General features: G+C 35.7%; 1 long non-coding RNA gene across 1 annotated transcript; it reads left to right on the top strand.

The window, feature by feature from the left end:
- The first annotated feature begins 609 nt into the window (after positions 1-609).
- Positions 610-19,916, top strand: LOC144324674 (uncharacterized). The gene is made up of 3 exons (XR_013390099.1): positions 610-752; positions 19,265-19,359; positions 19,666-19,916. It is a non-coding gene; the product is annotated as an uncharacterized LOC144324674 (long non-coding RNA).
- Positions 19,917-26,308: the final 6,392 nt, after the last annotated feature.

Raw genomic sequence — 26,308 nt, 5'->3', positions numbered from 1 at the left:
GGCACTGGGTTGGTTCCCAGAACACAACAAAGAATTTTAAACAGAATGTGCAAACAAATAATTTACATACAATATGGTGCATGGTATTCATTTAAGAAGTAGATATAGAATGTCTGAGAGAGTATTCTTCGAAGGTTATACCTAAGATAAATGATTGATACAAAGAGTCTAGCCTAGTAACCTTGGGAAGGTAGACCTATTCCAGGTAAAAAGACAGCATAGGGACAGGAATGGAAATATAGAACATTCTGTTTACAGGAAACTAATACTTAAAGTTGAAGCCAGAATAGATGTCCAGAGCTGGACATAAAAGGTCTTGTACACCATGAAAATAAGCTTTATTTCTATTCTATAAGATTTCTAGAACTATTCAAAGACTATACCCAAGCCCTGACATGGATAGCTATCAATGTATTGGTAACTGACTTGAAATTTGTTCTTAGTGGGTTCTTTTTTTTTTTTTTTTTTCTTCAGTGGGTTCTTATTAAGAACTTTCTACCTGCTCCATGTGTGGCCACTCCACTTGCATTAACCACACAGGTTTTCAATTTTAGAATCCATATATTTTTAAATTTAGAATTGCTTCTCCCTCCACAGACGCTGCTCAGAGATTATGTCATTTAATCCAAAGTGAATGTGATTATAGAAGGAGCCATAATAGGATAAATCACTCCAAGATATGACACCTTACTGAAGATTGAAAAGTATTGAAGGAGAAAATCCTGGTATATACATAAAACAATTAAAAAACGGTATGAAAAATTACAAAGAATGAATTTTGGGTTAGTAATGTAGCTGTAAAGAAAGTTATTATCCTGAAATGCTTTATTTGTGCCAGATATTTTCAAGTGTAGAATAACGAAGGTATAGTCAGTAAAGCAAGTAGCTTCAGAGTTAACCTCCCAATAAAGGTTCCTATGGGATTCTGATAAAATTCATAAGAAATTATCATCAGAGGGGGGAAGCAGCAATAGCTGCAGATGTACAAGGGCATCCCGTAAACTGAAAATGTCTCTAGGATCTCCCCTCCATGGGTTGTTATTGTATGCCCACAGCTGACCTCATGAGCAGGAACTGGATAGAAAGAAGAGGATACAAAGATAATAAAAAGCTGGTCATGGAGTAAGTACATTCTTGCTTGAACACAATTTCTACTTTAATGAATGTGGAACATAACATGTGTATGTGTCTATTTGAGTAAAGTCATTTTCTAGACAATAATTCCATTGTCATCTGTCTTCCCCTCCCACTTGTTTATATCATTCTCCCCCTAAAATATACATTCAAGCTAAAACTTTATGAAACACTAACTTTTATGTTTTTAATCCACTCATACATAATGTGTCAGATATCTCCTTCAGGAAAAATTAGCCTTTACAGTTAGAGTACAAATTTTATTCACCTTTGTATCTTCTTTTTTTTTTTTAAGGATTTTATTTATTTATTCATAATAGACACAGAAAGAGAGAGAGAGAGACACACACACACAGGCAGAGGGAGGCTCCATACAGGGAGCCTGACATGGGACTCGATCCCGCGTCTCCAGGATCACACCCGGGGCTGCAGGCGGCGCTAAACCGCTGAGCCCCCCGGGCTGCCCCCTTTGTATCTTCTTGAACTCAAAGAAGCTTTCTAAGAACTTTGGACATAGATACTATCAAGAAAAGATGGTTTCTTTATAACAGCATAGATAATAAAAATTCTAGTTGAGTTTGGATTTGACACCATAATTTTATCTACTACATTTCCTTTACATTAATTCTATACATCATCAGGAAAACGGGGCTCAAATGAGGAAAACAAAGAAGGAAAAGCTCCACAGATTTTAAAGGTTAGAAATCTCAGTTACTAATTAAACTTAAAGAATAAATTCAAAAACAATCAAAATCTTATGTAAAAACAATAGCAAGTTTAAAAATGTTATCCCTATTCAGCCATAGAACTTCAAGGCCAATTCAATACGTATAAGTAAAAAAGTTTTATTCCATATGCTACTGGAAAAGTGAACTGAGGGCTTCTCACACTAAGGATACATTCCCAGTTGATTTGTCTTAACTACTGTCAGTAGTTTCTGACTTTTTGGAGTTCTTTCTCTTTGCTTCACGAATTGTATAAGACCTGTGTTGAAAATAAGCAGCCCAACTCAATATAGTGCCATGGAAAATAGCCATCTGCATTGACGCTGCATGGCTAAAACTGTCTTTAGTGCCTACTACTCAAGCATTTCTGCTTCTTCTTTTTGCACCCAACCAACTCCCATTAACTGTAAAGGTAGTAGAAGGTACCATGATGTCCCACCATCAGATGTGCTTTCAGTGTAACCAGTCCAACAGAGTGGAATTGGACCAAAATTCAGTGTACATGGATCAACTTACTAGAAGTACAAGTCATTGTAAAATAAAACCCAACAAAATAGGAAGATGATCAAATCAAAACAGAAATGCTGGGAGCATTTGACACCACCAATTATAATGTATTCCTCCCTGGCCATTTAAAGAAAACAATCAAAGGTAACAGAACCTAAAAAGGAAGTCTTACTACCTGTAAGTGTTTTGGCTGATTCACAGATGTAACAAAAGGCTCAGGGTATAACTTCAAAAGATAAAATAGGTTATAACTGCAAAATCTAACACAAAACAGACTGGATTTAGTCCCTAGAGAGATTGAAGTGGAAGAAAGTCACAATGTAAACCATAAATGAAGAATGTGGGAAATTGTCACCATCAATTTCAGTGGCTTTGGAAGGCATTTGGCAGCCTGTGCAGGAACACCAAGTAATACCCAATGATGGATTTAGCCCTGTTGTCACTGCTGAGCTGATGGATACAAATCACTTGCCTTTTAAACTGCAAGTTGTGGAAATAGGATGCATTGAGCTGTAAGGGGATCAAATGGATGAAAGTCAAATACCAGCAGATCAGAAGGTAGTCTGGATCAATTTTTTTAAATTGGTTACAGTAAAGAAAATTAATATTTTCACTGAATTCTAAGAACTTAATTTTTTTTAACCCAATAGTTTCATAATAGTGGTGGAAGGGAAGGTGATGTGGTTGATGTTTTAGATAAAGGACATTCCTAGCATCACTTCTAATCATACCAGAGGAGTGGACCTGTTCCACCTCTGTATAAATCTCCAGGTGGAGGACATGGCATGAGACCTAGGAGCTGAAACCATTTACCAGTCATGTGACCCTGAGACAGTCACTTAATCTCTCTGAAGCTTGTTTTCTTTATAAGGAATGTAGAGATTTTTTAAAAAGTTTTCTATTTCACAAGGTTTTCTGAGGACTAAAAGAATTAACTTCTGTGGAAATGCATTGAAGTACCTATCTTTAAGGATAGCTGTTTAAGAACAATCAACTAATTCTCTTCCCTTCCAAAATTTCTTTGAAAGATCCAAAATTAAAATTATATTTAAACACTTTATCAGTACGAGAAAATGGAGAAGATATTTGTCATTAAGACAAAATTTTGAAAGGTTTCTTTTAAGATACACTAAAGGTAAGACCAAGTTACAAAAAGCAATAACCAGCTGACAAATCAGCAGAAGTGAAGGATGTGAGAAGGTACCCACATAGGTAATAAATGAACAGGATTTCCAACGGAGCCCTGGGAACTACTAATCTAAAACTGGCATGACTCAAGAGAGGAGAAGAGTCCCTTGGGGATACTTGAAAGACTAGCAAATTGAACAAATTTAAGAATTTCAGAAACTATTTTAGTATCCAGATACATACACCAGGCTATGACCCTCATCACCATTCTTCCAACTGATGTGCCCTAATCACAGGTAAACCATGAAATTTACTACTGCAGACTCATAAAACAGCCATGTCAGTTTGAAATGACACCTCTCCCCTAAAAATCGTGGGGGAATAAAGAAAAAGAAAATAAAAACAGCCTCTCTGATGACTTTTTCTATTCTTCCTTTAAACAAAAGAATTTTTCATGGATATAGGCATCCCAGCTTTCCATCTGGAGATAGTGAGTGAGGAAAGCCCATAGGTCAGCTGAACAACAATTTTCAGCTGAAAATTAACTGAACAACAATTTAAATATGAATACATATATACAAACTTTGCAACAAAGTAAATTTTCCTGACAAAAGAAAAGTGCTTTCCTGGTAGCTAACATCCTAATTCCCACTTTCAAGCACTAGAGATAATACATAAAAATAATACAATAAAAAAAGACATAAATCCTCACTCTCGTATCCTCATATTCTAAAACAGGCTATTTTCTTTTTACTTGAAACTTCCTCTCCCATTTTCTATTGCCAAGGAAAGAAGGGCTATCTCTAGAAAAATAAAATTATTGAATTCATAAAAAAATAAACCAAAGACAAGGAAATAAATGTTTTCAGATAAAAAATAAGGTTAAATAAATTTAAAAATTAAGTTGAGGCAGTAAGAACAGATTAGATACTACAGCAAAATGAGTATTTGATTTAGAAACAGGAGTCATCAAACTTGTCTATAAAGAATAATATGATAAGTATTTTAGGCTGTGAATTCCAGATATAGCCTGTGTTGCTGCTGCCTATTATTATTATTATTATTATCATCATCATCATCATTATTTTTAAGCTACTCTTTAAAAATATAAAAACCATTTTTAGCTCATGGGCCCTATAAAAACAGGCTATGTACCATATTTCACCAATTCCTGATGTTGAAGATCAACTTATTACTTTAACAACCTGTTGGAAATATGCTAAGATGAAGACAACTTTAGTGGACAACAGATTTAGGAAATTTCCCAAGAGCGAGAGGACAAACAGAAGAAAGGCAAAACCAAAATTAGATAAGTAACAAAGAGAATTTTTCTAAGTTGAAGGCTCAGAATGATGGATAAAAAATTAAAGAGCTCTATTTGTGAATGTATTTTTGTGCAGAGTGTTAACTCCAAGAAAATTTTTTTAATCCTTCAGGCATTCAGGCAGAGAAAAAAAATGTTTGCATACAAAATAAAAATAAATTTTTTTTTCACATGAGACTTCTTTTCCATTTTATTAATTACCAGAGGACAGCAGAGTAATGTCTACAGTTTGACCAGTTGGGAGTCTGGCCAAATCATGTCACTCAGGTGCCAGAGCAACAGAAAGAGTTTCCAAGGTCCAGTGACCCAGTAGTACACCAGCTATTTATCACTCCTGAATAAAAATGTCCAGAAATGTACTTTAGAAAAATACATTAAAAAAAAAGTAGTTCAAGAGAAAAAGTAAGGCATCAAATCTGGTGACAACAACTTCTAAGAAGACTCAGAGAAATGTAATTTAGGGGGAAAAAATATATTCTTGGAAATAGAAAAAACAATAGGAATAAGTAAAAAAAAATAAAATAGAAAAAAATAGAAAAACAAGTCAAAAGACTAGGAATGGAAAGGTAAAAATTTAGGAAAGACTTTAGATTCATAGTCCAGACTCTAGGGAGTACAGCTCAAATACAAAACATTTTTATAAAATTTAGAGGATATTGGATCTCTAGCTTCTGAGTGTAACCAGAGCACTGGCTCTAACCATTTCCTCTGTACCTCTAGACACACCATGCTATGACTTTTCTAGTTATTCTTTAATGCGCCTGTAGTTGTAACATTTCTGCTGGAAATATCTCAGAAATATTCCCCAGCTGGTAGGGACCTGCTTCAGCAGAGACACATACTCCCCAACTTCATTCATTACCATCTTAAGAGATAGAGTGAGCCAGGCACTTTCTAGTGCCAGGGATAAAGAGGGAATAAAATAGACACAAATCCTTTCCCTCATGGCACTTAGAGTCTACATGCCAGAGAAAGAAAGGCTACATGAAAAGCTATCCCACAAACAAGTTTTAATGTTTTCTTTTTCTTTTTTTCTCTTTGCTTGCCTAACTTTGCTGCTTAAAATGAGAGTGAGGTCTGTAAGCAACCCTACTTTTCTGCTGAGGACTAGAAGTGACTATGCAAAGAAACAAGGTGTGGGGAGGTATGGAGTTAGGACACCTCTCTGAACCCTGACTTCCTCATGAGGACAAGCTTCAAGTTTCTTGTCTGTGTAATAAAAATCACAACAGGATTTGCCCTAAAAAGTTGTAGTGAGGATTAAATAGTATAAGTGATGAAAACGATGGGGGATGGTGCCAGCCCTATAAATGTAGTGCCCAGTAGTCCCTACACTCACGTTTAATCATTATAGCCAATCCCGAATAAATAACATACCTTTTAAAGTATAGCTGTAATAATACTAATAGTGATGGTTGTTCACTGAACCTTTATTTCCTCATTTTTAAAACAGACATATTAAAAGTACCCTCACACATACATACACACAAAGTTGTGAAGATATAAAGATGAAAGGAAAGATCACATACAAAGTACTACAGGCCACTCCAAATTTGAACTCGGGTAATTCTGACTGTAATGCTACGGTTCTGCTTGTGCTACCTCCTTAGGAAAAACCTCTGAATCTCCATTCCTTCATATAACCCTGGTCAACTTAACTCCCTTGGGACAACACAAAGGCTTTGAGGACATTGAACTGAGTGTCACTTACCCGGCACTTTCCTTATGACAAAAGGCTTCTATAAAAAGAAAAACGCAGTTTAGAAAAAAAATGGTATTATGACATTATTGAACATAGAAATAAAGCAGACTGAGCACTCAGGAAGAACACACTGCCCTCAGAGAAGAGCTTACTATGTCACTCTCAGAGAAAAGCAATCCTATGAAAAGGGCAAGACCAATAATCTAAGAGGAACCTCACTCACACTTGATAGAATGTTGAGCTACTAGCTCAAGGGCAGAGAGAAAGCAAGGGTCAGATGAACAGGGTCATGAAGATGAGGGATGCCATCGGAAGGGTGACTGGCCATAAAATCTGCTTCTATTTTAATACTAATTGCAGCAACAGTAAGCACTTATAAAATGCTTACTCTGTGAGAGGCACTGTGCTGATAGCTTGACATGCTTTATTACATTCAGTTCTCACATTAATAAAGTAAATTCTATTGTTATTCTGGTTCTCTAGATGATGAGAGTGAAACTCAGCAAGGTTAGAAAATTTGCTCAAGATGCAAAACTAGTAAGTGGAGTTGCTAAGACCTGGATAATAAATTTTGGTGAAATAAGTTACTAAATTGAATTAAACAAAATTAATCAATTTCGTATTCAATTAACATGACCATTCTTTAAGGAAGAAAGTATATTATGCCACTGATTTTAATACAAATAATTTATCAATTTAATTATTCACTTAATAATCATGCATGAATGAATTTAGCCCATGTTTTCAAGAGGCCCGTTAAATACAAAGCACTTTGCTTGACATTGTAGTAAATTGAGTTGTATAATCCCCAAAACGTATAGGTTACAACAAAAGATGCTCCTAGCAATCCCAGAAACTGCAGTATCTACACCAAAAGTGAACATTGGCCATCACAGCAGAATCTAGAAACGCTTGGTGTAACCCAAAGCTGATTATACATCCTAACACTGCCTCAACCCCCTCTCACAAAAGAAAACATCCTCCTGCTTTCTCTCAAATTTTACAGAGCACTATTAAGAAATGTTTTCTATCTTTAGTGCCATGATACCCGAGAAAACACTGAGATCTTTAAGAAAATGTTGCTACCTGCATCCTAGAGAGTGTTTTTGCAAGATGTAAAGATTAAGAGATGGAAAGAAAACTGAATTGGGATTGGGCAATGCAATCCCAATCAGATATCACCCAACCCCATGCACAGCTCCAGTACTGGAATGATTTCTTAGAGTTATCTTGAATTGAGTCAAGAGAATCAAGTCATTACTGCTCCATGGATACAAGTTGCTCTTGGAAGGAGCTTCGGGGACACAGTCTCCTTCCTCACCCAATCTTCCAAAGGAAATCCTCAAAGAGGGATAATAACTAATGGCACATCTTTGAGTAGCTCTCAGGAGCTAGTGGAATAAAACATACAATTCCTAAAGGAGGAAAAAGGCAGTGCACTTCAACAACCACAGCAGTTCGCACTTTGAGCCCTTTGTATACATTTCTTTATATATGTTTTGGAAGTAGCTCCTTTAGGATTTCAGTGGGACTTTCTTCCTGGGAGAATTGTAAAGAGGATAGTGGGATAAACTTCAGCCTCTGTCACTGTAGTTGGACTTGGGGCCACAACTAATATCATGTCTTCCTCCTATCTGACTTCGTTTATTGTCAACATGTCATGTCATCCCAACATGTCAACATTTTTTCCCATATATAAAATGGTCTTTATTGTTATGAAAATATGTCTTAGGAATAATTTATTGCTCTGGCAGGTTAAATTCTGCTCTACTAGTTCTATGTTCACCAAGAAAGAATAATTCCAGTTTACCTGTTAAAGATCAAGATGTATGTTCCATCTCCTTTTCAAGGAAATACCAGTGTCCTATATGGCTTTAATTCTCCATTTTCACTAATTCTTATATTCTAAGAACATAAAACCATTGTTGCTTTTTATGTTTGCTTAACTTATCATTATCATAATAGGTCATTTTATTATCCAACGCTAATGTGGTTAAGTAAGCAAAACAAAGAAGGAAAAATAAACAGAGATTTCAATGGACCCTCTTTAAAGACTTGCTTTAAAAATGAATATATATAATTTTGACCTAATAACTTCTATGAGTTAATGCATGACTGCATCTTAGTTTATGGCATGGTTAAGAGTGAACATTAATATATGCAAGCTGCAGATTTGTAGATCTCCAATAACCACTGCTTGCAATATGAAATGGTAGTTCTTATTTCATTTAAGATGACAATATGAAAAAATAAGATGACAATATGAAATTCTTTTTAAAATAATAGACTCTATAGTTCATAGATATCCTTAATTTTGAGATTTAAGTAAATTAACTCTTAAACAATAGGCTCTATGGCTTTTTTAGTTTTTATTCTCAAGGCTTTCAATAACCAGATTGAGGAACTTAAGTAATTAGCTAGTTTGCTTCCAGCATCCATCATCCCTAGCAATAACCATCCACTAAAAGCATCCCTTCCCCATTCTTTTTTCCCTCAAGCCTCCTCATGATTTTCTCCATGAAAATACTCCAATAGGTTTAGATAAACCAGAGGAACCAATCCCCTTGGCCAAAGTGATCATTTCTGAGTGAGTACTAATCTGGTAGAGCCAATGAGATACGCAGGCATGTTTTCTGGAGCTTCCAGAAATCTCTCACTCTCAATCTCATTATTTATCTATCTCTATCTCTATCTCTATCTCTATCTATCTCTATCTCTATCTCTATCTCTATCTCTATCTCTATCTCTATCTCCCTTTATCTTCTGTGTCTGGGATTTGGAAGAGGTAAGACTCGGCCCAACTGCATCCATCTTGTGACATTGAATGGAACCAAACTAAAAATGCCAGCAACTCAAACTCAGAGACAATAGACTCAGAATCTGTTTCTAATAACTTTATTTATGCATCTGAACTAAGGCATGTCGGAAGCTTGTCCTAATCTCAGACTGTCAGTTATGTGACCCAGTAAATGCCCCTTTTCTGTTTGGGCCAACTCAGATTGTCTGGCCAGTACCAAATAAGTACTAACTGAAACCATTGATCCAATGAGCAATTGTTGTAGAATTAGCTCTTCACTACAAATAGGCTAATAGGAAATTCCAAATACCATGTTATTCCTTTTCTTCTTCTGGAATGTTTATGTATCACCAGTATACATACTTTCTTCACCAGGAATGAAGTGAATAAAAATATGTACAAAGTAAGTTAAATGGAGAGTGACTAAGAAAAATATAATAAATCTTCAAAAGTGAAATTATCTTGTTAAACTTACCAAAATCCAGGTTCTGGTTCTCAGTCTTGTGTTTCTAAAAAATGAAATAAAATAAAATGTATCAGTATACCCCAGTATAACCCCCAGTCTGTCAATGAGCACCATCATTAAACAAAATCACACTAGGCTAATATATGAAATCTAATACCAATTTTATAATGAATAACTCTATTCATCTAATTTTCAGATGGTCACATTTTCTGTTCAGAGCATCTCTTAATGTTCAGAAAAACATTAAAACAATTGTAATGCCAAAATCGTACTCATATATATATATATATATATATATATATATATATATATTTTTTTTTTTTTTGTAAACTTGGAAATGAAACCAAGAGAGGGTATAATCTTCAGTGGACCTCAACCAAAAATAACAACTCCTCCTGAAAGTATTTAAATTTAACAGTGATTGGTAGTGTTTGTGGGAGTATTATTGGGGCTTAGTGACCAGAGGTAGGATGCTGCTCCCTTTGGAAATACTTAGATCAGTCCTGACCAAAATGCCAATAAATACTGAATCTCTAGTAAGGCATGTCAGGATGTACAAATCCCAGGATTAGTATCCTTTTCTTTTCCCTTTATAAAGTTCTGATCCAAGAGACAATGACAATCTATAGCAATTTACCCCTAACATACATCTTGTGGTCCTTGAATACCATTTCACACTAACAGAAACTAAGAGAAATGGCTGATTCTATGTCTGGTACAGGAAATATACAATGAATATTTTATGCCAGAAACCTACCAAAGACTAATAAACCCATGCCAAAGAGACAAAGAAGGGGGCTTTCACTGGCCTAGCATAGCATAAATAAGTCATACACAAAAAAATTACTACAATGGATTGCAACACATCAAATATATAATAACCTATGAGTTCATGATGATTTTTCGAAACTAAAAGTCACTATTTACCACAATGGACAATTCAATGGACAAATTCAGTATTCTGCAGATTAAGAAATAAAGAAAAATACTAAATACCTTTTTGTTTCCTCTAAAACTTTATTTCAGGGTAATCAAATATTTGATAAGAGAGGGTTCTTTCCTATAGAATGCGTGATAAAACTACAGGAGAAATGATAGACTTAGAAAGCCACCATTTTGCAATCCCAATTTTATTAATAATGGATGTAAGCAATATTCATCAATGGATTAAAAAATCTAATGGTGCAATAGGAAGTAATCAATACTACCTATGTAGATTCTGTCCAAAACTACTGAAGTTGCACTAAATCAAGCCTTAAAAAGAACAAACAGCAAAAAAACTATCATTAAAAAAAAAAAAAAGGTAGAGAGCCATTTACAAAAATCTCTCAGGAAAAGATGAGCAGCCAAGTTCATAATATGGGACATTCTACAAGACAAATGACCCAGTTTCTGTAAAATAAAATAAATTAATAATAATAATAATTTAAAAATCAGAAATATGGAGAGAAAATAAGGGACGGGGCTATTATTGAATGAAAGAGACTTAAAAGGCATAACAATCAAATACGATGTGAGGCACTTGTTTGCGCCTTGATCTGAACAAACCACTTGTTAGTAGATAATTTTGAGACAATTAGGGAAATATGAATATGGCTAGCATATTAAATGGTGTTAAGAAATGGCAGAAAGATAGAGTAGTAGGGTATGTTCTGGTTTTAAGAAACACTTTCTCAGGTATAATAATGTCATAACGGGTACATAAAAATTTCATTGTCAATTAGTGAAGTATACTGAATGAGTTAAGAGGGAAATAGCTCTTAGGTTGCAACCTCAGGAGCTGCCTGGGTGAAATCTAAAACTGGCCTCCCTACCCAGAGTGCAAGGAGAGTCTGCAGGAAGAGGTAGACCACTCCACAATGGTAGATGACACGTTTAATAAACAAGGGAACTTACAAATGAGGCCTACTTTGAGTGGCCACAAGATGAGTAGATATCTGCACCTGTCAGAATCTTAAAAGTTACATAGAGGACTTAACTTGGTTCAACCATATATTTAGTCCAAATAGTCTCAACAACACCTTACTCTTTCCAGGCTGCATCCTTGAAGAAGCCCCCACTGTGAGAACAATCTGCAGAGCATACATTCCAAGGGCAGGGGACAGAGTAGGGAGCAGAGTAGGGAGCATCTGATTGCCTAGGTCCCGCTGGTGGGTCACCTGGCATCACATTCTCTTGACTGTTCTCTAATAGTAACATGATGGCTAGTATGCTTTAAGACGCTCCAGAAAAATAGAAATGTGTATAAGGGGAATAGAAGATATAAAACTTACAAAATGTTGATCGTTATTGAAGTTGGTTTATTATATTACCTTCTAAACTTTTATATATGCCATTTTCTACAAAATGATTTTTAAAAGAAGATAGTACTAGGGACATATAGCCAAAGTTGTTTCTCTGAGTCCCATTTTGATAAATAATTTCACTGATAGGTTTATACCAGGTAAATCTAAAGGCAGTCTTCACAATGGCTTAACTCTTTCAGTTGCTCAGGCTATGAATACAAATACCAGCCTTGACTCCTTTTTTTCTTTCATGTCCCACATTGACTCCATCAGCAAATCTTCCTCACTCTGTCTTTGATACATATCCTAAACCTGACTCATCATCATTTGCACTGCTTCTGCCTTTTTCCCAAATCACTACCATGTCTCCTCTGAATTACTACAAAAGCCTCCTAACTGGTATGCTGGCTTCTGTCTTTTTGCTTTTTTGGTTTATTCTCAGTAGGGCATACAGACAGGTCCTGTTAAAAGCTGGGTCATATTAATCCTTTGTTCACCCCCTTTACCTCTGGCATTTCATCTATCTCACTCAGATTGAAAGAATATGTTCTTAATGCAGCCTGCGGGGTTCTATGTGACATGGACCACTACTCTTCCCTGTTAATTTCCTCTTTGCTCACTCCATTCCAGCCAGAGTGGCCTCCTCGTCATCTCTTGAGCATACCAGAGTGTTCTAGTCTCAGGGCCTTTACCTTTGCTTTTCCCTCCACCAGCCGTATGCTCTTCCCATACACTGGTAGGCTTCTTTCCTTAGTTCTTTTATGTCTTTGTTCAATTGTCATTTTCTCAGAATTCCTTTTTTAAAATTCTCTAGCCTTCCCTATTCTTTATCAATATCTTGCTTTTTTCATATCTCATAAACATCTAACATATATACATTGAACTTACTTATACTGTTTATTTCTGTGTCTTCCATTTCCCATGAGGGATTTATGACTCTTCTATTCACTACTAGATCCTTAGCACTCAGAACAGTGCCTGGTTCATGGTAAGAATTTAATAATTATTTGTTAAATAAACAAATTTGTTGAATAACATTTGCTGAATAAATTTGTGGAATAAATTAAGCTACTATTCCAATAGTGTTGCCCATGGCTCATTAATGCTCCCAAGTGCATTATCTTGAGTAGTCTTAACCATCAGGGAGCAAACCTACTTCTTGCATTATTTACTTATTCTTTCAAAATATTGAGCTCTTTCTTTGCATTAGGAACTAAACCAGCAATTCATAAGATAAATATGTTATTCACTCTCCTATAAATATCTCCCAGTTTTTAGGAAAGGAGGAGCACTTCACTGTTATCCTATGATTAGGTATATAGGTATTCAATCAGTTATTCTGGACCCTATGGCAAACCTTCATAAAAAGTTTGCAAATTGTGTATGCTACTAAAGAGTTACAGAGGTAGGTACCGTTAAATAAGGATACCCTCTGGAATCGGCAACCCTAGTGGTAGTGAGAGGCTGGTAGAAATCCCAAAGACAATTACCTCTGATTATTAGATTCCTCATCTGGAGCTCAGCCCAAGGGGAATGGGGTATGACAGTATTGCCTGGTCTTCTCAAGTTGCAAGCACTCCTAGCCATATCTGGCTTTCACCATGAACTCTGATATTCAAGTATGGAGCCAAAGAGTATCTCTGCCATTCTGAAAAAAAAAAGGCAGCGTTACTGATAGAGGTACTCAAGGAGAACCACACAGAATAGCAGTCCAAACTATATATAGGCTATTGGAAGAGATGGGTACAATTCCTTGGATACAATTCCATGCAATAGTCAATAATTGAAGTCTTTATTCTGGTACTTCTATTATTTGTGTCTTTTTAGTGATATCCAGGCTAACATAGGGTGACGGCTATCCATGCAATAGTCAATAATTGAAGTCTTTATTCTGGTACTTCTATTATTTGTGTCTTTTTAGTGATATCCAGGCTAACATAGGGTGACGGCTCTAACAATGTATACATGTTCCACAAATCAGAGCTCCATAATTATTTTAAAAATCTACATCCAAGATCCCTTTTTATTATCACAGAAAATTTCAACAAGAACCCTGCCTATATTCTTTAAGCCTAATTTCCAATTATTAATTTTTATAATAATGGTTTTAAATTTTTTATCACCTATTTAAAAGTTTCTTGTTGGTAATGACTATCAAATTTTGGAGACATCATCATTTTAACATCTTTTAAAAAGTCTTAATCAGAAATTGCTGTGGCCATTTCAAGTATAAAAATCTGTTAAAATTACAGTTATGTTCACTGAAGCAAGCTCAGGTTTCTCATTTGAAATGTCAAGGTTTTACTTGGATGTATTTTTCCAGTTAAATATCAAGTATTATTCTTAATACTTTGCTTTAAAAAGAGATGTAATTATTTTATCACCACATCTTGTATAGCTACTCCCAAATTTACTCTGATTTACCCCCAGGAAATATTATTATTTTTCTACATGTGTTTTGAAATGGAAAAAGGTTGATAAGTACTTCACTTGGGAAACTTGTATGCCATGGGTGAAACCATTGGCCTCTAATGTGCACATTTGCAGACAGCCAAGATTTCCCAATGGCATTTCAAACCTCTTTCTCTCATGACTTGATTCTTGTGCAGATGATGACAAGTACTGGTGACAGCAGTAGCCTCCCTGTGCTATCATTCAATTCCTTTAGTTCCTTAGAATGAGATCAATAAAACTTCACTCTTTTGAAGGAAAAATTATACCACTGTCTTGAAGTGTCAGTAAAGACAGTATGTGAGTTCAGTAAGAGGATGTGTTGATGGTACAGATTTTCAATCCAAGTTAGAAAGACTGCTTTAGGGTCAAAGAAGTGAGACAGAATTATTCCAATCCATACCAGAATGTCATTTGCCACATTTATTATAGTATAAAAGCTTAAGCAATAGAAAGAGAGTTATGCTTGAAATTACCATTGCCATCTTTGATATCTTGAATATCTTTTAGGCTCACTTACCTTTTTTCTAAAGAATTTACAACATTAACACCTAAGAACTATCCTTATTAGTAGTGACTATCAAAAAAATGTATAATCAAAGCTGCATTGTCTCAGCAAGATGAGATAACTATGCAACTTGCTGACTACATAGTACAGCTGTTTTCCCATTTATGCATGTTTCTCTTTTATTCAGAAATAGAAGAACTTTATGTAATCATAGGGGAGGCTTTATCTTCTGCATATCCATCATCACTGTGACTTATTCAAAGAAGGGATCTGTGAATGGCATAAAAGATATTTCTCTAATGATTAATACAAATTTTAACACTAAGAAAATAATAATTATATTTAGAAAAAAGAAGAATCATAAAAAATGCTGCTGATGATCGATGTGGAAAGTGGAGGCCAAGACTCTGTTCCCATTGCCTTTGTAGCCCCCATAATGCAAAGCAGGTGCTTAACTCCTAAGAAAAATCTAATAAGTCTTTATTGGTTTGAATGAATAAAGAAAAAAAATAAAAAAATTTTGTCTTTAGGGCAGCCCCGGTGGCACAGCAGTTTAGCGCCGCCTGCAGCCCCAGGTGTGATCCTGGAGACCTGGGATCGAGTCCTGTATCAGGCTCCCTGCATGGAGCCTGCTTCTCCCTCTGCCTGTGTCTCTGCCTCTGTGTGTGTGTGTGTGTGTGTGTGTGTGTGTGTGTGTGTCTCATGAATAAATAAATAAAATCTTTTTAAAAATTTGTCTTTAATATTCATAGTGATCATCACTAATACAGTAAGAAGAGTACAAGGTTTTATTGATATGCAGTCTTTGGTCAGGGATGAGGAACAGTTGTGAATAGTGGGTATGCTGTAACCCCAATATATGGTAGAGCCTTAGTTAAAAGTTTGTTCTCCCAGACCTGTATTCCCGAAAAAAAGCTATATGTGGTATAGTTCATTTTTAAAAAATTCTTTCTTGCTGCAAAAATTCTTAATAAGTTGAGTTTATAGAATGCGTAGCAGACTGTTGAGTGCTTCAGTCAGAAAGGTAAAACACCATAGATTGTAAACCAATATATTTGTAAAGATTCTGACACTAGCTAGCTCTATTGTGTCTGAATAGAGTAATGCATTGTTAAATGCCTCATACACTCTCATTTGATCCTCAGAGTGCTTTTACACAAGAGGTCCTATTTGTAACCCCATCTTACAGATGAGGAAAATGAGGCTTAGCATCTGAACCCAAGTGTGTCTGACTCAAAATGCCACACTCTAACCCCTTTGCTTGTTGTCTCTTGATAAATGCACATTAAAGCGCCTACATTTTACACATTATATCTAGAAAAGCTTTTCTACTATGACAGCTGTTTACACTTTTTTCAACCTTTTTGGGGAAAAGGTATAATAATTTTTGCTGTTTTACAGGCTTGTGTTAATTATTTGTTAAATTGCAACATTAATTTTTACTTTAAAGAAACCATTGTGTTAATACTTAGAGTCAATTTAAAGTAGGTGAGAATTTGGGTATTTTAATATATACTTGAATTATTAAATACTGATCATGGCGATTGTAACCACTATGAGATAAGAGGATACCCGTGGCCAGAAAGGTCAAGAATGAGTTTTCCAGGTCATTGGTTCTGCCCAGAACTGCTCTGGTGAATCACATTCCACACAGCCTCTCAGTGCTGAGCTAGCATCTATGCAGATCAAAGCCGTGGCCAGAATGGCTAATTCATGCGCTAAACCCAAATGTCAAGATTTGTTAAACACATGTCCTTTTATAAAAACTACCTAACTTAACTCACTGGGAGAAATGTGGTAGAACAAATTATTTGTCTAGATTCAGATTTAGATGTTTTAATTTACTGTTATGAGGAGCAGTCATGCAATTAAAGCAATGGCACAGGAATAGCCTACCTGGGGGAAAAGTGAGAGTCTGTGGCTGAAAATCTTCAGGGAAAGACATGTGAAGAAATTAGTGAGATTGATGAAGTGTTTCGTGGTATATGATACAGAGGTTCATAATGGATTGTCCCTCCAGTCTTCCCTAACCACATTGAATATGAATGCATTATTGAATGAATAAATCAGCAGCTTAATGATATAAAGGTTTTCAATGTATCAACCCAGCTGTTCATTCTTAATCCCTCTGCTCTATTTCCCCACCTTTTATTTTCTTCTCCTCACTCCTAATGAGGAATGTCTTATGACTGCAGAAGTACAATAACCCCCATGCTACTACCATCATACACTTCTTTTTTCTTAGGGTGGAATACTAGATAAGAAGCCTCACAGATCCAAAAGCTAAAACCTATTCTCTTTGTCTCTTTTCTCACCTCCAATTCTTCTCAACCAACTCCAAAAGAGCACCTACTTGACTTCTCACAATGACTTGCATTTATTAAGCAACATCATTCTTCATATTTTTTATAGTTTCATAAAAATTAGTAGTGTTTGGACAGTCATGGCATGACAAAGCAGGAATTCTGCTACCTTCCCTCTCAGGTCTTATTCACATAAGGAAAGGAGAGAAAATGACACAATTAACTAAAAGGATGTTTATGAAAGCCCCAGTGCAACTTATATACACTACAACATGTTACCTGGGCTAATGTAAGACTTTCATATAAGGTTCATGCAGTCATCACTCCTTGCCCTCCATGTCCTTTCACAATCAGTGGTTTTTATGTATTTTGCTTAGACAGAGCTAACATGATTATATTTGAATTGTTCAGAGACAAAGAAACTCGTGTTTAGCTACTATCTTTGATTTTCCTAGTACCTAGAAACTCATTGACAAAACTTAAATTCTGTACCCCTCAATTAACCTAAATCCTTATACAGACATGTCTGAATGAACAGGAAAGACAGGCAAGGTCATAGCATAAAAGAAAATAAGGCACCCAGATAAAATCATTACAAGTAGCAAACGAGTTTAGGAAGACAGGACTTCACAGGAGTGCCTGAGCATTAGGAAGAACAAGTTGATGTTGGATGTGAAGCTGCATATATAAACCTATCCCTCATCTTTGTTATTACCTAGGCCAGCTGTGAGGTAAAAGTGGAGGGATGATAAAACTAGGGGCTCCAGCTCCTCTGTTATGGGATCTTCTTATGAATAGAGTGGTGAGAAGCTAAGCTCTGAGAAAGGATATGATCAGAAACTTCCAAAGAAGTTCTAGCATTATGCAAGCACATCAGGTCCAACCCTACAGAGGCCAAAGAATTATATCCAGTCCTTACACATCCATTACAAGCCAAGGCTTTATGGGGACTGGCAAATATTCTCAAGCCAACCATTCCCTCTTGGCCCACACATTTCTAACTTTCCATTCTTTCTTTGATTTTGGCCCCTGTCAGTTTCCCTTATGCTTTTGTGAGCACAGCTATGCATTTAAGATGCTTGTTACATTTTATACTGCATTTCTACCTCTTTCTTAATGAAAGAATTTTCACCTCCCAATCTCAAAATTCCTGGAAATTTAAGTGTCTTCATCTTTTCTTCATCTTTCATCTTTTCACTCTTTCTAAAATAGATATGTATAAGGCTTCTGTTTAAAACAATGAAATCACTGAAATTTGGTGAAATTTCTGTTATTTTGATATATTTTTGCCTGATACTATTCTCTGATAACCATAGCAGGCCTCTTCTGAACTTTGGAGTCTATGGATGTTATTCCCTTCATTTAGTAGCAATATATGGGTACCCACTGATTAATAAATTAATCAATTTCTACTTTTTGTAGGTTTCGGTGGAGTTACTTAACCAATCTCTTATTTTATTAAAAAATTTATCTATTTCATTTTGTTCATCCACTTGCTTTCTCATCCCATCTTTAAGAGGATAAAATGAAGTGACCTGTGTGGTTATATTTGAAATTCTTTTATGAATATGATCTGGAGACATGTGGTAGAAAGCAAGTAGCGTATTGAAGACGTTGTAAACATAAGGATGTAGGGTACAAAAATGCTGGATGGATTATTGTTAATATTAGCCTAGCACTGAGTCAATTTCCCAAATTCCTGTTGTATCTTGATAGAGTTTCTCCAGGCATGTAAACTATTCCCTGGGTGCAAACTAAACACTTTCAAAGCTGAATTCACTTTCTTAGGCTTCTGTGGAAGTAAATTCATTATATTGGACATTCCCCCTGGACTGAAAGACTGAATGTAGTTTCTTTTAAGTGCTCCTTAAGTAAAGGAAAGATGACTTTTAAAAAGTATATTTATTTGTCAACTATTCTGAATCCATTTACAGAAAGAATAAGCACAGGGCTCCTTTGTCTGCTGAATATCCCACTCTGGCTCCAGATTTCTAACCTACAGCCATATCTCTCAGGAAGATAAGCCTGGGTAAGAAATTTTAAAAAGAATTTGATGATATGGAGCATGATGATATTTGGCTATCTCTATTCTTCTTTTCCTGTGTAAAATATCAATAATGGAATGATGCAAGAACAGAGCACTGGGAAGTTGGAAAATAGGGACACAGACAAGTTATGAGGAAGTTAGAAAAATACAGAGAAATAAGACCTTTGTGGGCTTCTGGATTGATTGCAAACTAACCAATGAATAGGTAGGTCTAGCAAACATATTAAACCTAGATTAGGAAAATAAATATAAAACCATCTCCTAATTACAAATATTTCTCTTTTGCAGACATAAAGAAGAGAAAGGAAAAAAATCACACAAGACCCTGAAAAGGAAGCAAAGACAGTAATACAGAGGGTGGTAGGGGTATCTATCTGGGTGGCTCGGTTGATTAAGCATCTGACTTTGGCTCAGGTCATGGTCTCAGGGTCCTGGGATTGAGCCCTACATTGGGCTCCATGCTCAGTGTGGAGCCTACTGAGGATTCTCTCTCTCCCCCAATCCTTTTGCCCCTCCCTCTGCTCTCAATCAATCAATCAATCAATAAAATCTTTAAAATAAAATAAAACTACTGGGAATCCAGCCTTATACCAAACTTTCTTTCAAAGTACCTTTTGAAGACCTGCAATGGGGAGATGATGAAGGTAGTACCAGAAATTTAGATTCTAAGATTGGGCATGGGACAAAATTTAGAAGATTTGCTACAAACTTTAGTAGACATATAAATACTCAAAAAAAAAAAAAAAAGAATGAGGGCATGGGGGACAGGGTGTGAATATTTACATAGGATTGCCTCCTGAGCTAAATAAATTCTATGCCTCAGAAATAAATGGGTCTTGGAGAGTTAAGACAATGTTCAGAATTTAACCAATAGAAGCATCTTACAATATAATCATCTACACTCAGCCAGGAAGTCTACTCACAGGACTCTCTAAGGGCACATTTAAAAAGGTCGGGATGCCTGGGTGGCTCAGCGTTTGAGCAACTGCCTTTGGCTCCCGGGGTGATCCTGGAGTCCTGGGATCAAGTCCCACATCGGGTTCCCTGCATGGAGCCTGCTTCTCCTTCTGCCTGTGTCTCTGCCTCTCTCTCTCTCTCCTTCTCTCTCTCTCTCTCTGTCATGAATAAATAAATAGAATCTTTAAAAATAAATAAATAAATAAATAAATAGAAAGGCTTTATACACACATATATTGATCAGAGGGTTATCTATAATTGTGAAATTGAAGTGTCCAACCATAGGCAGATAGTTAAATGAATGGGATATTTTGAAGATCTGAAAATGAGATTTATACATCCAGATAATAACACAGAAAAGTGTTGTGACATTTAAAATGTAGGCTGTAATATACAGATATTTTAAAATTAATATTGCAGGGGAAAAATGTTTAATGGAAAAATCACAAAAAAAGTCAAAATTCTTGCATTTGAGTGAGAGGAAATATGTTGACCTCATCATCCTCATGCCCTTCCTCCTCTGCTTTTTCATCTTCTATTTTATAATTTTCAAGTTTTATTTAATAAACTTGTATATTTTAAATGATTTTTTAAAATGATACAAAGAATTAGAAGCCCGTCTGAGGTTATTTATACAGGGAATAGACAGTCTAAGATGATAGTTCTCGACTTAAGCATCCATCAGAGTTATCTAAAGTTCATGATGCTAGAGATCTGGGACAGGACCAGAAATTTTGCATTTCTCACATGTTCCCAGAGGATTCTAATATTGCTGATCCAAGAACCAAACTTGGAACAACTGCTATAAGAGAAATGCTTTCATTCCTCATGATTTGCAAGATTTTACCCATTTATCCAAACATTTCACCAAAAGGCTCTATTCATGTGGTAGAGTGCAGTGAAATTGACTCTATAACAGTGTGACTCAATATTTTGCCCTTGGCTTTTATCCAAAGTTAAAGTAAATATGACACTTTTCTTTTTCTTGGAAAGGGCAGTTGAGGACATTATCTTAATATGTTCCAAGTTGCCTTCTAAAAGGCTCATATTGAAAAGCTTTCGTAGAACAAAGAAGGATAAGAATTTAGAAGTAAATTTTTAGCTTTTTTAATTTATTCATGAGAGACACAGAGAAAGAGAGGTAGAGACACAGGCAGAGGGAGAAGCAGGCTCCATCAGAGAGCCTGACATGGGACTCGATCCCAGGTCTCCAGGATCACACCCTGGGCTGAAGGCAGTGCTAAACCGCTGAGCTACCTGGGCTGCCCGAGGGATAAGAATTTAATCATATTTTGTTAAATACTTTTCTTTATTAAACAATAAATGATTAGTGTTAAATGATTTTTAACTATGCATTTATATCTGCTTTATTTCTGGATTTAGTATGGTTTCCATAAATATAGTACACAAGACAGAAAAAAAAGTTGCAAATAGATAAGGAAATCAAGACAAACAATTCACATAACCAAGATGTCATAAGCCTGTTCTCCTTATCTTGGAAAGTTGTACATTTACCATTGCACTACCTTCCTTCAGGGCTGATTTTCTGTATTTCTTTCTGTGTTGAATTTCCTCTTAACTACTTCCATGACTACTTTGAGTACTTTCTTGTAGAGACATCATTCTTTCTACTTCAACTGTCCAAATAACTATGTTAAATTGTAGGAAGATGCTTATATTCCTATTCCTCACATAATTAATCTTTGACTAAATAATCAACAAATACAGGGTTAGGTTCAACTAGCAACACAACTGCAATTAATACTTAAGTACAAGAATATTAAAGTTTAGTATTTCAAATATAGTTTTAAGTATTTGTTTGGATATCTCAACAAAACCTTGAGAAACAAAAGCTTTGAGAATAGGAAAACCTTTCCAATTCAAGATCAAATAAAAACGCTACAGGCATTGTAATGAATTTACTCAACATCTCGAATTTAACCAGCTGAAAATGTTTGTTTTTCCTTTGTAAGCAGTATTCTATTCAGCTTTTAGAAATGAAGATCCTGTGTTACAATGGAAAAGCAGTATATTGTCCTATAGATGGAACAAAATGTCCTTGACTTACTAATCCTCTAGGGAGCACTGCCTCTGGTACCAGCTACTTGCATATATTAAAGAAGTAGATTCCAGTAATTCCACTTCAGGGCTTAAAAGTCCAGAGCTTTCCTTTTGTTCAGCATAAAGAAAAATGTCACTCTAATTCCAATGTACTGGCTTCTGCCTAACTAAACTCTGACAATACTAGTCTCCTGCTACATATAAGGACACCCTAAGCGCACAAAAGAAAGAAGCAACTCTAAGTAATTTAAATATAGAATAAAATAAAATAATAAGTAATTGAAGTAATTAAACATGTTAGAAAAGGAGAATGTTGTGATCCAAGAGCCAACAAGTCAGCAGCAAGTTTAAGTGAGACTCGATGTACTACAAATACCTGTTTGCTTCTTGCTGTTTGGGGGAATATATAATTATAACCCAAATAGCACACTACAATTGCAATTGGCAAAATCAGTGAAACAATAAAAGCCTATTTAAGGGAGAAATTTTTATACTTTGTTTTTTAAACAGCAGACCACATGATTGGCATTTGCTTACTTAATAAGACTGTTAGAGATAATGTTTTCAGGGTTGACACATTATCAATTCAAATTGGTAATTAAAGATACAGATGAAACTTGTCAGTGATATTGATATGGTTCAGAGTTGTTTGGAACCAAAGCAAGCTCAGAATGAAGTGTTGGTGGAAATTATTTTTAAGAAGTACTTATTAGGTTCCTCTTGGGTACAGAGCCTTGAATAAAACCCTGGAGAGACAGATAAATTATAAACATCTCTAAGAAATATTGTATACAAGGATAAACTGACAGAACTACACCATGGAAAGAATTCGATGTGTTTGTATTCCACTTTTTAAGGGAAATGTTATGACATAATTGGTTCAGAGTTTGCCCACTTTGGAATATTGAGCACTCACCAGGGGTCAGATACTTCATATAAACATTACCTCATTTAATCCTTACAACAGTCTGGAGAGACAGTAACAATTGTTCCATTTTACAAAAGAGGAAAAAATGAAGCTCAAAGTGTTTAAAAAACTGTCTCAAAATAGCAGTCTGTGGGAATCAGAACCAAGACTTCAAGCCAAGACTGCCTGATTTAAAAAACAAAAAACAAAAAACAAAACTCTATTTCCTACAATACACCCCACTGCCATACAGCAACCTCCTCCATATTCTGGAGATACCTTCATCCAATTCCTCAGCAATTTCTCATTTCTAAATCAAAGACCACACTGTTCTTAGGAAACACCTCAAATTCTATTTCCCTTACATATTAAATTTATTCTGGCAGCTTTCAGACCGAGAAGCACTTTCACAGACACTTGGACATCCTTAGGAAGTCATCAATTGGAAATACTTTCATTGCCATGGTCAATGTCCCCACCCCACTTTCGCATCCCTATTTTAGACTTACTCATTTTTCAAGATTCAATTAAGGTAGTACCTCTTCCACAGTCTTTTCTTTTATTCTCAACCAGGGGTGATCTTCCCTGCCTCTGTTTTAATTTTTTTTTCATTTTAAAGATTTTATTTATTTATTCAAGAAAGACACAGAGAGAAGCTCCACAGGGAGCCTGATGTGGAACTCCATCCCAGGACGCCAGGATCAATCCTTGAGTGAAAGGTAGATTCTCAACCACTGAGCCACCCAGGTGTCTTTTTTTTTTTCTTTTTTTTTTTTTTCTAATTGCATTTTGTCTATGGTTCTATATGGTAGTGCACTGTATTTATTTATGCATATTTATTGCCTCGACAAGCATTTATTGACTGCCTTCTAAGTATGACTGTATCTAAGTCACTGCTAAATGCTGAGTCTACAGAAATTAGAATTATGTAAAGACACCCCAACTTCGACTTTGGTTCACAGCCTGATAGAACATGCTCACTTCATGCCTTGTATAAGACTGAAAGTTCCTTTATGTTTCAACTTGTGTCTTGTTCATTTCAACATAAACCATGAACCATGTGTTGCATCAACCAACATACTGTCTTTCCCACAACTGCTTTCAAAAGTGATTGTTTAAGTTAATTAGATTAAAATAGCATGCAATACTTGCAGTGAAAAAAAATCCATGCATAGTTTATTTATCAGGAAAATACAGCATTTGTATCACTATCTTGTTATTTCAGATCTATAAAAGTGAGACTTTTTTCTGAAATATAAAACCAGGAACTCTGTATATGGAGTTCCATGTTTATAAGTATATGCCAGGACTCACTAGAGTCTTAAATGAACACAAACTGACATTAAATGCATTTTGAATGCATTACTGGTCAAATTAAATCCCAAGAAACATTAAATAAATTACATAATTAAGATGCCTTAGGCAGCACATTCACAAAGGAAATACCCACATACAACAGTCAACAGAAAGCAAACAAAAATGATGTCCATTTCTTTCTCCAAGTGTTAAAAATTGATTCTCCTATATTTTTCTTCAAATGAAAAATAATGAGGTCGTGAAGCTTATTATAGGGTTGATTTAACTTTTGTATGGATAGAGAAGTTGCTTCCATATTTTAGCCAGCCTAGGCCACATTGTTTTAAAGTCCCAACATGACTGCTGCAATTTTTATCTATATTTTTCTTATCCTTTTAATTCCTTACTCCTTATAGCTGATTTCTAGATCCAAATGAATTGCTGTCTTTAGAATCTTCTTCCACTAGTCACTTAAGAGAAGAAAGAACGTGTATATTCCTCCTTGAAAGAATTTTGTTCCATCAACATAACTGGGGCATTTTAGAATATCTAGAAGAATGGATCCGTGTTTTATCTCTTTAAAAAGCTTTTTCTAGTGAAAGATAGATATCTTCTATAGTTCAAGTGGATTAGGAGTTTGATATGTGAATGCTTTATAGAACACCTATAATTCATCTTTGTGTCTTATTACCGATATTTCTCCAATAAAGAGTGAATTCAAATGATTAATTTAAACTTGGTCTTCAAAAATAATCCACATGGTGTTGGTGGAATAGAGTCTGATACAAGGATTAAAAGGTAAAAAGCTAAAAAAAGTAATTTGAAAACTCTACTGCCTGATAAATTTAAAGATTTTTTTTTTAAGATTTTTACCTATTTATTCATGAGAGACACAGAGAGAGAGAGAGAGAGTCAGAGACACAGGCAGAGGGAGAAGCAGACTCCATGCAGGGAGCCCGATGTGGGGACTCGATCCCGGGTCTCCAGGATCACGACCCGGGCCAAAGGCGGCGCTGAACCACTAAGCTGTCCAGGGATCCCTAGAGTTATTTTTAAAGGAACTTCCTGCAATCATTGAGGCAGCACCAGAGTAAGAAGTAAAAAGAAAGAGTGGGTGGAGAGGGGGGAGTGGAAACAGAGGGGTTACAGAACCAAATTAAAAATGGGTGAGGAGGTAGGAGAGGTGAGATAGAGAAGAAAACTGGAGCCCCATTCCCAGAAGAGGCCAGTGAGAAAGTCCCCTCTTGATGGTGGAGGGGACTCCGCCTCCATCCTTCTGGAGGCCCTAGTATTAGAATAAATGAGATTAAGTTTGTCTAGCTCTGGAAACTGCAGTTGCAGGTAAGCAAGAAGGTGTGGACTTTTATTCTGTGTCCTGAGAACTCTCTGCCAGTCTTCTCAGTACAAGAGAATGTATTTGAAAGCTTCTGATCACCCATCTCCTACTGAGCAGTTGTGAACTGGGTAAGTTCAGCAGGTGTGTTAGTTAAGAGTTTAGGCCAATGCATCTCATCAAATGTCTTCATTATACCTGACATCTACCTCTGGCTATATTTGTTTCTTCATTCTCAGATTCATATTTTGAATTTTTCAAACTGACAAAGAGTTTAAAGACTAGTGCAATAAACATTTTAATGCCCTTCACCTATATTCACCATCTCCCTTTTTCTCTCTCTGTCTCACATTTTTCCTGAGCAATTTGATACATAG

Source organism: Canis aureus, chromosome 12 (assembly GCF_053574225.1).
Source record: "Canis aureus isolate CA01 chromosome 12, VMU_Caureus_v.1.0, whole genome shotgun sequence".
NCBI lineage: Eukaryota > Metazoa > Chordata > Mammalia > Carnivora > Canidae > Canis > Canis aureus.
The sequence above is the reverse complement of the archived record's forward strand: the minus strand, read 5'-3'. Positions and strand labels throughout refer to the sequence as shown.